At 38.4% G+C, this 14,390-nt stretch overlaps 1 protein-coding gene across 1 annotated transcript in view; it reads left to right on the top strand.

Moving 5' to 3' along the window:
• LOC146511598 (cadherin-7) overlaps positions 1-14,390 on the top strand; it is a 116,752-nt gene that overhangs the window by 80,469 nt on the left and 21,893 nt on the right. The gene's annotated exons all lie outside the window — the stretch shown is intronic.

Below are 14,390 nucleotides of genomic sequence, written 5' to 3'. Positions count from 1 at the left end.
TTTATTTTCCCAAACCACCAGGAGCCGCAGTATAAGGTAGTGATGGGATTTCCGGCTCTTTTTAGAGATCCGGCTTTTTCGGTTCGGCTCACTAAAAAGAGCCGGCTCTTTCGGCTCCGAACCGGCTCTTCAGGTTGTTTTGTTGCTTTAATTAATTTATTATTAACAATAATATTAAATTATGCACAAAAGGAATTACTAACGTAAAAAAAGTGGTTTTATTTATATATGTTTATATATAAATATATGCGGTGGCCCCTAGAGACAAAACATGTACAAACTCCAAAACACATTTCTAGCATGAACTGAACTTCCAAAGCAGAGCTACTAGATCGCTTAAATTACACAATTGAAAGCATGTTTGTGTATTTATACACAGGCACTCATATATATTCAAATAATTTAAAAACAATGTTCATTTACCTGTTACTACCACACACCAAATCCGGTCGTTGGTACTTGCTGGCTTGTGTAGTGTTGAATTCTCCCAGTCCCACATCTCCCAGGCTGTGCTTACCTTTTTATGTTTGGACCGTCCTCTGTTCGCCTCGCCCCACGATCTCACCCCACAGGCCAAATCTGCCCCTCCTCAGCACACCAAAGATCCGGGTCACGGCACCAAGTTGTTGAATTCTCCCAGTTCTTTGAATCTTTGGGCTGAAGGAAGGACAATACTCGGTGTATAAATGCTCAATCAACAATCCTTTATTTCCATACAATTTTCACACAATGAGCATAAAAACCATCCGGATGGGGAGAGATGCCTGAAGAGGGTCACAGCAAGTCTCAAAATGGCGATGTGTTACACAGCTTTTTATACTTTCCTCTAGCCCCCACCTGGTCGTAAACCTAAACATTCACACTCTCTTATCTGTCGTGGCGCCTAAGTTATGACCTCGGGCTCCCTGTCTTTCTACCTCCTACAAGGGTGGGGGCACAGAATGTTGTCTGCTTTTGACTGGACCAAGGTCCTTCACACGCAACCTTCTCAGAGAATGATTTAAGCAGTCTGACATGACAAGAAAACAGTGTAAAACATTCACAGCAGATAAATGGTGGCGCCCACCTGTCTAACAGAACCCAAAGGATGGTCACATTCTTTTAATCCCCAGAGATATACTTGAACTTTTGTCTATCCTACTACCAAAAATATACTGAGACATTTTGTCTAACATACTATAAGAATATACTGCGAAGGGGGTCATGTTCTTTAACCTAATCTCACAGTAGCCACTAGGTAACACAAGCTCAACAGTGCGCCTAGCATTCTGGAGCACTTCTGTTGACTTTTGTACGTGTTTTGAGTTTTTATGTGCTTCTGAGTTTGTACGTGTTTTTACATGTTTTGGAGTTTTTACGTGTTTTGGAGTTTGTACGTGTTTTTACGTGTTTTGGAGTTTGTACGTGCTTCAGGGTTTGTACGTGCTTCAGAGTTCGTACGTGATTTGAAGTTTGTATGTGCTTTGTCTCTAGGGGCCACCGTAAATATACTTTTATTCATTCACTCCACATAAAATGTAATAAATAAATCATATAATACAAAAATCAACTATTCACATTTCAACTTTTAACTATTTAAATTTTCAGCTTTTTCCTTTTACAAATTTAAAGTGAAACAACACAAAACCCTGCAAACCACAACACAATTAAATATAAATTAAAATATGAAAACAAAAATAACATGCATATTCTCTGTCATATGGGCCCGCATGAATAAACTTTCTGAATCCTTTATCATCTGCAACTGAAAATAGTTGTGGATGATTACTATACCTTTCTAATGTGACGTTGTTGTCCCTGGCTTTCTTTCTCTCCCTCTGGCTCTGTTCCTGTGCTATTGAGTGTAACTACCGCCCCTCCCCCCTCTGCCCAGCGTAAAGCACAAGGCTCGCGTGCTGAGTGAAGCAGAAAAAAAGTGCGAGAGAGAGAGGCTGAGAGAAAAAAAAAACAAAAAAAAACACGTGATGGCTCGCGATAAGGACCCGGCTCGTGTCGTTCACGTCAAAGAGCCGGCTCTAAGAGCCATTTCGTTCGCGAACGACCCATCACTAGTATAAGGACAAAAGAGCCGCATGTTGCCGACCCCTGGTCTAGAATATATTTCACAATTAAACTCACCTAACGTATCTTTTATCTACTTATCTAAACACTTTTGAGAAAATGTTTTGTGAACCGTGTGGATTTATACTTGCTAATTGATCATCATAAATCACAATTGAATAAAAAGACAAGAAAAAAAAGCTAACTAAACTAACTACACACAATTCCCAGGCGATCCCAGACAGTCATTCCCAGTCTAGGCTTGAAAAGGTAAGCAAACCACCTTTGCTAACAAAACAACACTTGGAGCCAGGTGTTGTGATGAGATTGGAAGTGTGGGCTGATAATTAAAGGCATCCGAAGTCTGCACTCACAAAGTGTGTTCTTCTCATGAAAGACTGGTTGTTGTGAGCCATGTCTCAATCGCAAATCACGAAAGCTGGAAAAGACTCCAGAGCATCTTTAAAGATCTAAACGTCCATCAGTTCGCAATAAGACAAGCCATTTCCAAAGAGAGGGGCTCCGAAAGACTGATGGTACTCTCTGTAGGAATAAATCTCCACTAGAAAAAAAAAAGGTAATGAATGAGAAGGGTGTTGATGGAAAGACACAATGAAAGCACTGTTTTTCTGGGGAAAGGAAAAACGTGCTGCTCTTCATTTCCTATTAGTTTAGTCAGAAGACAATCAGATCAGAAGAAAATCCTCATTATTGACAGTGTATATAAGGTTTCCACATTAAAAAGGACCATCTAGCTGTTGTTTCACATTGAATTTCTTTGAACAGTTAAATATGTGATTTATAGTCACAGGTAGACATTTTTTTAATGTAGCATTCCAGCCATCATAGCTACAATTTCTTTGATTTCTTTTTAAATACACATAAAATAAAGAGGCAAAATAAATTGATGTGGCCTCTGTGCAATGTGTTGTCTGTCTCTGTAAATTAACGTCCCGGAGGAGGTTACGTTTATAGCAACAGCCCATTTATTCAGTGAATTCTCTGGTTCGCTCTCGGTTTTATCACTTAGGAAATGTTGCCAAGTGGAGTTCCACTGTGTCACGCTCTGAATTGGAGATTGTTAGTCACACCTTTATTTCATCACGTCTGGATTATTGTAATTCATTGTTCGCTTGTCTTAACAAAGCTTCCTTTGAACATCAGCAGGTTGTTCAAAACGCCACTGCGAGCCTTCTGGCTGAGTTTTCCAAGTACTCGCATGTCACATCGTTGCTAATTTAGTTGCACTGGCTCCCCATTAACTTCAGTGTCCATCTGTGAACCTTTACATCCATGCAGCCCCCATCCCCCGCAGGACCCTGAGTTTGTTTACTGACAATGACAAATATGTGTGCGTAAAATGTTGAGTTTAAGTAATTTGAATACATGTAAATCTGTAAAAAAATAAATAAATTATTGCAATAAAATCTGATCATATTAAATATGTTTGATTTGTATATATTTAGTTTAGATGAAGCATATTTTTCTTAATGATTAATTATTTGAATAAATCTTTGATTTTACATATTTTATAGAGCTGTCAGTGTTAATCTCATTTAAATGCCGTTAACGGCATAGCTGCATTAACGCGGCAAATCTTCGAGTTAACGAGTTACCGCGGATCACCTTGTGCGTGGAGCTGCACAGCATCAACACGTTAGCGCCTTTAGCTCGTTAACGCGTTGACGCCATCCAGCCATCCAGGGCGATCCGCGGTTACTCGTTAACGGACATTTGCCGCGTTAATGTAGTTATGGCTTTACCGTCATTTTAATAAGATTAAAGCTGACAGCATTAATATTTTGAGCATGATTTTGAGTTCTAAGGTTTTTTAATGTACAAAACTGAAAACAGTGGCCCCCTGACATGGGACCACTAAAATGTCATCACATGAGAGTTAGCTAGATTTAGTTAAGAGGCTCTTTGCTGGTAGTAATCTGCTTTAAAAAGAGCAAGTTAACAAAAATGTAACCCACAATATTTCAGCCAGCAAACATATATTACAATTTACTAACTATACATGTTACAAACATATTACCTCTACAGTGAATCCAGTAAATACAGGCTGTAACTTTCCTATTTAGAGATCTGTTACCGAACCTTTTTAAACTGTGTGACATTAACATGTAGTTTACGTGTTAACATTTTAGATTAGCGTTTTCTCCCACAATTTTTTATAAATCATTTGGAAATACTTGAGAGTCACATATTGACATGTCACATCCCGTGCAGTATTTTGTCTGTAAAAATAAACCTGTGCTTTCAGTAATGTAACTGCCATAGCAATTGCCATGATTGTCTTTGTCACATCTTGAGGAATCACAAATCTTTGCATGCTGCGCTAACCTCACGTCTTTCACATGGGATAAATTTAGATGAGAAACGTGCTTCTTGTACTTTCTGTAACCTTGTCGTAGGAGTGAATGACTACAACAGACAGGAAGTGCTTGTTTTCTTACTTTTTTTTAATTATCTGCTAATTCCAATTTTATTCAGTCCCATTGAAGCCCTCTCTTGGGCAAGACTGAAGTGTACCAATGGGAATGCACCTTCAGACTGAATAATGAGGGCACAAAAAAATGGAAATTTCATGATGAAATTTACACCCAAAAATACAGGGCAAAGGGAAGGAGAGACGCTGACATTTGAATGTGAAAACACAGTTTGAATTACAACGAGGTGTCTGCTGTCTGTTACTAGACGGACTAGGTGGACTCATAACCTGTCAGATATGCGCTCCACCACCTCCCTGATTCCTTATTAATCAAAATGCCCCTGTTGTGTACTATATGTCTGGCTGTAGCAGTGAACCACTGGCAGTACTAACTGTGTCTGCTTTTCCTGTAAAGCATTGTTTAAAAATCTCACGCCACCCACTGGCTGTCACGCCCATTGGCTTATTCACAGCTGTGACAAAGATGAAATAATAATAGTTGCCAGTTGGGGCCAGGGTTGACTCTGTGGCTCTGTAGCACAGATTAAGAGGGAGTGCAGGGATGGAATAAGCTGCCATTTTTCAGGCCTAATTAAGGCCGTCTCGTGGCACTGGTTCTCTCCAGAGATGCCACTTGTTACGGATCAACGGTGCGTCTGTCTTCTGCCATAATATTAATTGATATTATGATGATGTGGAAGGGGCAGGGCAGCAGGGACGGAGGAGTGGGGGGTCACGTTGTACAATCACTTCAGTGTAACCATTACATACATGAGTGGACTTGGCATTCAGCTGCCCCCAATCTGCTCCCTGCCCCTCCCTGCAGTCCGTAGCGTCCCTGAGGGATTTGGGAATGTTGGGTAGTCATGAACTGAGGTTTTCAAACTGCAAGGTAAAAGAGTTGAAAAGAAAGCGGTGAAATACAAACACTGCTGAAGTAGCTGGTGCATGCTGACGTTTGAAAACGTGTTTTTATGAGGCTGTGAGGCTAAACCCTAAGTGGCTAATTCTGCCAAATTTACATCAAACTTTGTGCTCCTTCTGAGCTTTCAGTCAAAAGTCAACACAAGTTAATACACTGATTTTTAAATTTGCTGTGATGTTCACCTTTTAAGGATATTCTTATCACATATGTCACATTTAGCTTAGAATTTACTGACAGCCCCCCCCCCAAAAAAAAACACAACAACAACAAACAAACAAACAAACAAAAACAAAAGATCTTAGATCTCCAGGAGTTTCCTGCAAAGTAATCCAATAGTTACACCTGTCTTTCCATCCACAGGAAACCTGCTAACAGCAACAGATGAACTGCCGTGACTGTATATAAAATGAATGTAGCAACCATAGCATCTGGTTTGTGAAGCCTTGCAATTTTAGCATTCTGAATGACACTTTGCAGCTAGGTGTAATGATATTTGGAAGAAAGACAGGCATGCTAAGTGTTCAGCTAACACTAGCAAGCTTGTTTATCAAGATGCATCTACAGACTGTAAGGTTGCATCACCTGGGTGCAAATAGCAGCTAATGTAACATACAAAAAAAGCAATACAATTGTATTTACCAAAACTAGAGAATAGCCCCATTGAACCTATTCTGTTTATCATATAATGTCATGAAAATCAGTGTCTTACATTATTTACTAGAAGACAGCTAGCTGTTACAGCTGACCGTGATCACCTGTCAGATAAAGAGGTCACTCCCAGGTCTGTGGCGTTTGCATGTCTTCTCCGTGCTGGCATGGCTTTACTCAGGGTACACCAGCTTCCTTCCACAGTCCACAGATGTACATGTTTGGTAACTTGATGATTCTAAATTGGCCCTATGTGTGAATGTTAACATGAGTAATCAGGGTTTAGAGAGCTAGACTCCAGGCTCCCTGCAACACTGAACTGGAGTTAAGAGTTAAGACGGTGGATGGATGGATGGATGGATGGATGCAAGTTTTGGTAATGTGAGGATACATTTTTATTGAGGAGGCTGTAAACATATTTATGTCTGCTTTAAATCTGGGCATTTCAACTGCAGCAACTGTGTGGTTTACCTTGCTGCTGGAGTCTTCTTCAAAGCCGTTTAATGAAGTGCACTTTTGGTAGTTCCCAGTTGGCTTCACTTTCCAGCCCCAAGGTTTCCTCTCAGACTACTTCTTGTTTTCTTACAACATACTAGCGTGCTGTAGTTCCAGAGTGTGTGTGTGAATATCTCCTAACTTAAACAATGAATAGTCAGTGAAGATAATTAATGTTGTCCAATAAGACATGTATTTACATACAAATTTATATCCTGGTTTGAAGTCTGCCCATATATCTGTATGTGCCATTATTTTTTTAAGGTTTTTTTTTTTTTTTTTACCATTCCCTAATTACTGCTGCCTCACATCAATAAAAAATTATCTTCGCACCTCTAGTCATCGCTCAAATTATCAGTTTATTATGGGTGTTGCATCAAGGTGAGAGATGAAAACAGATATGCCAAGGTGCTAGGGGCAGAGAAAATATTAGTGTGTGGCAGCACACTGTCTGTTCTATAAAAAGACGGAACAAGGAGCAAGTTTAATCTCAGATCTCACCAGGAGATGACTTTAGCCTCAGCAGTTTCGACTTGTCAGGATCATGCCAACAAACACGCTTATGACAAGTCGAGTCTCAGCGAACAATTCAGATTGTCGATGTGGAATGAGAGCGGCGGGATAAAAAAAAAATAAAGGGATTGAAGGATGACATTTGTTGAATGATATTGATTGGCAATATGTGTGGGGGTGGGGCATCCGTACGTATGTCTGTGTGTGTGTGTCTGACAGCAGGGTGAGATGTGTGAGCTGGTGCTGTTAGTGAACAAAGTCATGGGTGTCACATGTGGGTGATGTTTAGGGCGTCTATGTCATAGGAAGCCGTGGCAGAGTGCCGCAGAGCGAGGGGTGTGAAAGCGGCAGGCCCACCACTTCCTTCGTCAACACAACCCATGGTGACAGCTGTCATATTGCCATGGCAACGAGTGCCACCTATTTGATGCGATACTTATTTATACTCTTGGTTCAACTTTGAAGTGGCTGTCTTGATCTTATTGTATGACTAATCTGCCAACAGGGCTTTAGGTGGCTTAAATGAAAGTCTCTTAGCTGTACAGCCAGTCGTATCCTACTCACAATCTGATAATTACACTATAAAGACAGTATAACACTAGACTAGACCCTGAAGAGTTTAAAATGCAGTGCAGTGTTTACCTCGCTGGTGTCAAAGTGTGATTTGCTCATTATTGCTTGGATTCTTCGTCTTTTTTTTTTAACTATATAGTCAGTCATTCTAGTTATGCTACTTTACCAAACATTACTTTTTTCATTATAGAAGCCACATTTCATGTTCCTGTCTCCAGTCAAAGTCTGAGTCAGTAATGCAGCAGCTCAAGGGAGCACAGATGCTTTGTGTCATAGTTGAAGTAAATTATGGCCATTGTAGTTCGCTAACGTACTTCCGGTGTTCGGAAGAATTAAATCTTGATTGTTTGAACTGCACGGCGGCGAAAACAGATGCGTTTTAGGCAGCGGGGTGTCATTTGTAGAATTATTGCAAGTGCTGAGTGAAGAGGCAGGATTTGGCCTGTGAAGCTGCAGCTCAATCAATCAGGTGGTGCGATGTCTGGGGATGGGTGGATTCAAATAACTAGACACCAAAGAGTAGAATCTTCAATGAAAATATCCAGAACCCAGAATTTGGCTTTGGATGAAAGACTGAAAACTGAAACTCATTTTGAAGCCTGTGCATAATTTTTTTTTGTACCAGTGTACTGTTGTGGATAATATATGTAAACAAAAGTATAATTCCCTTTGATCAAAGAAAAAGAAAAACCAAGAATAACTCTAAATAAAACATTTCACATTTCTTATTTTCTTTTCATATTCAGATCTAAGATCATATTTCATTTGATATTTAAAAAGTATTTACATTTATTTTCCACTCACTTAAAAATACCATTTATCTTTGCATTATTGTTTCACAAAGTCAACAATTTTTGTTTTCTAATTTTCTAATTAAATCAAGGAATGTGAGCACAAAGAAGTTACTGAGACTGACAAACTGTGTAGCACTTTTCAAAACTGTCACGCAGACACCTTTGTGTCAAAGGTTTGGCTGCGCAAAAATGTCTTTAAGTTGATGTTTACTTATCAGTTGCCACTGCATGCATCTTAGTGAAGTGAGGTATAGGTTTAAAATGCTATTCTTAGACTTTTAATTAGAAGTGTTGTTCGCTGTCAGCTGTCACCTTTCCTGTTGACACTGCTGCTGCCTTCTGACTTTATAGTTACTTTCTCAACTGATGAAAACAAAGTAACACAACTTCACAATAAAAAGATCTGTCACTTTCCTTTGAGTTTGAATATGCTAAAAGTTTTTGCTGTTGTAAAGATAAATCTCTAAATTAAGAGGAAAACGATATGTATTTTGGTGTGAAAATGATTTTTCCTTAAAGGGTTTTCCTAAAATGCCCCAGCAGTTTTGTATATCACTTCTTTAAAACTGGGAAAATTGCCAAAGGTCGATTAGATTAAAAAAAGGTCAAAAGCAGCGGCTGAGATATCTGGCTTTTTATTTCCCCACGTTGGTTAAGGTCCAAGAAACATTAAATCATACATTTCCTGTAATACTACAGGATAGTGTCATTAGATGTTCCCTGCTTTCCAAATTTGACTTCTTGAAAATTCTACACCACAGGCTTTGCCTTAATTCTTCACCACTTGGAACTTTATTTCTGTGTTGTTTGTTAAGGTTTTCAGTACATTTAATACTGATTTAGTATTAAATGCAGAAACACATCAGTAAGCACTGTTTATGTATTTTCATGCAAATAAAAATTACAGTAGAATCCGAAAAATGCTTTGGTATTTCTAATAGCCTTTTTCCACTGTTGCATTTTTATTAAAGTGCAGTAGATTTTGTAACTAAGTTATGATACAGATAAAGCATGAAGGGATTTCAGCAATCACTCAAGCGTTCAAAAAGATAGTAAGGCAACAGTAGACTAAACTCATATGCAGTCAAGTGAAAAAGAAAGTCTTCACAGGACCTTAAGAATTAAGAGGGTGAGTAGCAGCCAGGTGCTGCTAATCAAATGCATTTGATTAACTGATTATCAGAGAGTGATCACCTCTATGAAAGAGGAAGTTTTGTCAGTTTGCTAGTCTGGAGCATTCAAGTGCGTGTGTTAACACAATGCTAAGGAAGAAAGGCATCAGCAACTATCTTAGAGAAGCGATGGTTGTTCCTCATCATTCCTGGAACTTTTATAAGGGAATTTTTAAACAATTTGAAGTCCACCACTCAACAATGTGGAAAACATTCAAGATTGTTGGCAATTTTCCCCAAAGTGGCCACCCCTACACAGTCGACCCAGGGTCAGGCTGTGCAGTGAGCAGAGGAACTGCAAACACCTCGAGACATTTCAGAATCTACAGGCAAGTTAATTGTAAAAAAAAAGACTAAATAAAACACTTCTTGGAAGTGTTTCCAGGCTAAAACCTCTACTCTCCAAAAAGAACTCCAAACAGACAAAAGTGTAGCTGTTTGGCTATAATTTACAACTAAACATAGCATAAAGACATCTAAATGTTCTCCAGCACAAGCTTCACATACTCATCCTCTCAAAAGGAAATCACAGAGGTGGAGGGTTAATGATTTGGGCTTGTTTTACAGGACCTGGGCACCTTGCAGTCATTCAGTCAACTGTGAACTACTTGTATAACAAATTATTCTAGAATCAAATATGAAGCCAGCTAGGCAGAAATTGGATCATATCGCAGCAAAAATTTCTGGCACAGCTTTACCTACTTCCAAGGTGCATGGAGAGGATGAAAATCTCACAACGCAGGAACTCTTAGAATGAAAGAGGAACAACTTTATTAACTGACCAACCCGTTTCAGCTTCTGGCCTTCATCAGGGTCATAGTAACACAAAGTACAATTTGTGTGTAAATAAAAGACAAGAAACAGAAAAAAATTCTAATTAACCAATCACATCTTCATAGATAAACCAGCTGACATATAACAGGTTGGTATTGGTTAATAGGTTAATAGGTTAAGTCACGCCCAAGTAAAACTGGACTAGACCATTAACGATAAAGACAGGGGGGAGGAACCGTAATCCAGTCTTAAAATAATACATGTGAGAAATACATAAGAAGAAAAAATATTAGAAATATACAGAAAAATAATAAAATGATTACAAAAGAAAACATTTAATTAAAAAAGAAGTCAGTGCAGCAGTTTGATTAAAAAAGAAGAAGATACCATAAATTGGATCACACAAAATTCCAGATTTCAACCTGACTGAAATGGTGTCGTGAAGAGAGCTGTGCATGAAAAAAGGTCCACGAATCTCAATGAACTGTAGGCCAAAATTCCTCTATAACAAAGTGAAAGACTTTGTCTTTGTCTTTCAGTAACTTAAATGATTCATTTAAGTTAAGTTAACTTAAATGAATCATTTAAGTTACTGCTGATAAAGATCTAAGTGTTATAGGTTATAGGTATAAGTTGCTGATTTATTGGATGTGCTTAGTTTTTCACAGCACTGAATAAACTCCTATGAAAACTTTTCTTTTTCATATGGCTCTAAATGTCATTCTTCAATCTGAGTTCCTTCTGTTTTTGTTTTCTGTTTGGTTTTTTTTGTTCATTTTATGGATAATTTGGTTAAAATTTAGTGAGTTTGAGTAACATCCCACTTTTACAATACAAATGCGCATACATTCCTCTTTGTACTGCACATTCTCTTACTTCCCTTTGAAGGCAACAAACAGAGACACCTTTGTCCTTTAATATCCGGTGTGGTCTGACACTCAGCCATGTGTAAACTCAAAAAACCCTTTAATTCGGTGATTCATAGGCCTCCTCCGCCGTTCCTTGCGACAGGCACCAGTCGGCTGCAGCTGTTAATGTCTTTGAGCGAGAATTTATGTCCGCAGCCATGCCTCTCTCCTCCTGTCTCCTACTCAACCCAATTGAGGATTCCCCACCAAAGGTTCAGTGCATCCTTGCATCAGAGCCACATTAATGAAAGGCATTATACATTACAAAGTGTTTGATTTAAGAATGATTTAGAGTCCTTTCCCTCAGCCGTGAGGAATGGAAAGCTGCCTAGAGATAAGCTCAGAATCCATCCGCAACATTCAAAGGACATCAAAGGGTTCAAAATGTGTATTGGATTCATCGGCGGTGTAGGAACCACAAAGAAAGGTTTCTATCAGATGTGAAATTTCCATAACAGAGTGAGAGGCATGTGAGTTATTATGATCCCAGGATCAGTGGCAGCTTTGCCGATATGCAGCCGAGCATGCATACGCTGCATGTTTAGGTGCTCAATTGTTGAGTTTGCCTGTCACTGATCTGCCGCTGACACAAACATCACTTCTGTCTGTATATACAGATATCCCAAATGTTCTTGAGAACTAGCGCAGATAACCTTTTTGCATTTCTGCTCCCCGTATAAATTCCCCTTGCACTGCAAAACTAAACAGCAAACAGAGACACTTTTTTAAATACTTGCTGATGCAAATATTTTAATTTTGTTAAGAAATAAGAGTAAAATATTCGTGGTATTTCACCCCGCCTGCCAGTTTTAATAATTGGCAGGATGTCGCTTACCACCTACACAAATCCCTAATACCTGACAGCTTGTAACCAGCAGCATTTAATCTCAGCTGACAACTGATAATCCATGTCTCAGCACTGATGGATCATTGGGGTTGTTTTTATTTTTTTTCTACTTCCTCACTCTTTTAATTTTTTCATCTTGTTTTGCTTTTAGTCCTGATGTTCGACTCAGAGCTGTTTGGGGCTGGGAGATGTGATAATTTAGTGTGAATTGCTTCTAAGGATCTCTTGGATCCTGTCCACGGGTGTGAGTTGTCACAGGGTTGAGTTTCTCGATTGCCTACAAAGGATTCGGGAGGCTTGATCTAAATTTATACGGACACTGCGGCAGTAACACCCGCTTTGATGGCCGTTGTGGTGGCTATCATTTGTCGTCCATATGGCATCTCGGTGTTTGATGTGCTTCTCATGTACAGCGTGTACTGTGAGAGATTTTTGCTCGTTTTTTGTTTGTTTGTTTTTTTTTCTGCTACTAGATGCTGAAATTAAAGCCTTGTCTTTTTGCTTTGATTTTTTCTTTTTAGCAGAGGGGGGCTAAAACAAGAAATTGATTTTCAGATAACACGTTTGTATGAATAAATAAAAACAAAAACAAAAAAAATCATTACAGCCTGTGCTAGTGGGTGTAAATAAATTGTAATCTGATTTCCTGCATTATTTATAGTTCGATTCAAGATAGCAAGATTCAGTTTAGTTTGAGGTTCAGAGGCAAAAAGTGAACTGAAACAAACTGCATTCATTTTTAACCCACAGATGTGAATGCTTCTCTTGGATTGCCTCAAGCTACATCAGTTTTCATCATAAGTTATTTTCATGCTCGTAATAATGAAGTAGGAATGCTTGGCTGGATGGATATATTTTGAAGAGCATCAGTAATACAACAGTTCAGTGCGCTGACCTAATATTGTCTTCATTTTTTAATGCGGTGGCCAAGGTCAGGTCAGATAGATAATGTAATAAGAGGGATGTGTGTATTAGAATTGGTCGGTCGTATCTGTATATTTCCTTTCATCATATTGTCATTACAAGATATCACTGATACACAGTCTGGCAGCGGAGGGAGATTTTGACTTTTAGCTATGATTACAGCCAATTTTATGACACGGTTGCTCTTCATACCTTGCAATTTCTCTTTATTAAACTCTTGATAAACCCTAAATAGCAGAATACTTTATTAACTAAATCAGAAACCTCTCCCATAGCCAGACACAGGTACATAGAGGAAAATGTTTGCATATCAACAATGGAGAAATACAGCTTTGCATATTGCACCTATCAATATTGGCAAATGGAAATAATGATCATCCTCAAAGTGAGTTGAAAAGTTGGTTGAACGAAACTTGCAACCTGCATTTGAGAGCAAAAAATAATCCCTAAATTTTAAGATGCACAGTAGTTTGCAGAACCAGACAACACAGTAACAGGATGTGTTGAAATATCCCATTGCGGAAGTGCGTTAGCTAAAATTTAATGTCCATTTTTCCCATAGTTAAAGCCCACAATCTATGTCAATCCAATGGACCAAAGGACCACATGCATTTGCAAAAGTATGACTTTAAACTGATTTTAAATGAATATACATATCTTGCAATACAGAGTTAATAGAAGAGTCTTTCACAGATGGTTACCACTGAAATTTAAGAAGCTGCAATTTTTGATGAAACATTGAGTGTCAAGATTTATTGTAATATGCAGTGATAAAATAATGTAGGAAGTATTGTATTTTTAGTCCTTAAATATTATATCATAGAGAATCCTCTTCAAAGAATATATTTTTATTTTATGCATAGACGTGTGCCTTTGGATTACTTAAATTTTTGAGTCTAGCTTTGTCATATAAGTCTTTCGATTACTATAATTGAGAAATATCTTTCAGCTCTGATAAACCTACTCTTAGCACTTCTTTACATTACAGCTTGATAATAACAACAATAGTCATAGGTATTAGTGGGGCAGTGAGTTTTAAAGGAAAGTGCTACCAACACACTTTCATAGTTAAAGAACATAGTATGGGGGAAACTAAGTACATCCTTAGTTGATTAACTGTGAGCACCTCTATTAAAGCAGATGTTTTTCCTGGTCTGGACAATGCATAGTACATTATTATTACTTTCATAAAAAGTATTATATTTTGTTTTTTGCCATTACTTTAATTGGATATCTTTACTGTCAGACAGCGATCCACTTTTACTGTGATTTGCCATCTCTACAGTTAAGGCCATGTGGTTAGTTGACACTTGGGAATAGCATTTTCTTTCCTTTGTAGAATC

The sequence above is a fragment of the Neolamprologus multifasciatus genome, chromosome 9, assembly GCF_963576455.1.
Source record: "Neolamprologus multifasciatus chromosome 9, fNeoMul1.2, whole genome shotgun sequence".
In the NCBI taxonomy this organism is placed as follows: Eukaryota; Metazoa; Chordata; class Actinopteri; order Cichliformes; family Cichlidae; genus Neolamprologus; species Neolamprologus multifasciatus.
This window is presented reverse-complemented; position numbering and strand designations above follow the sequence as displayed.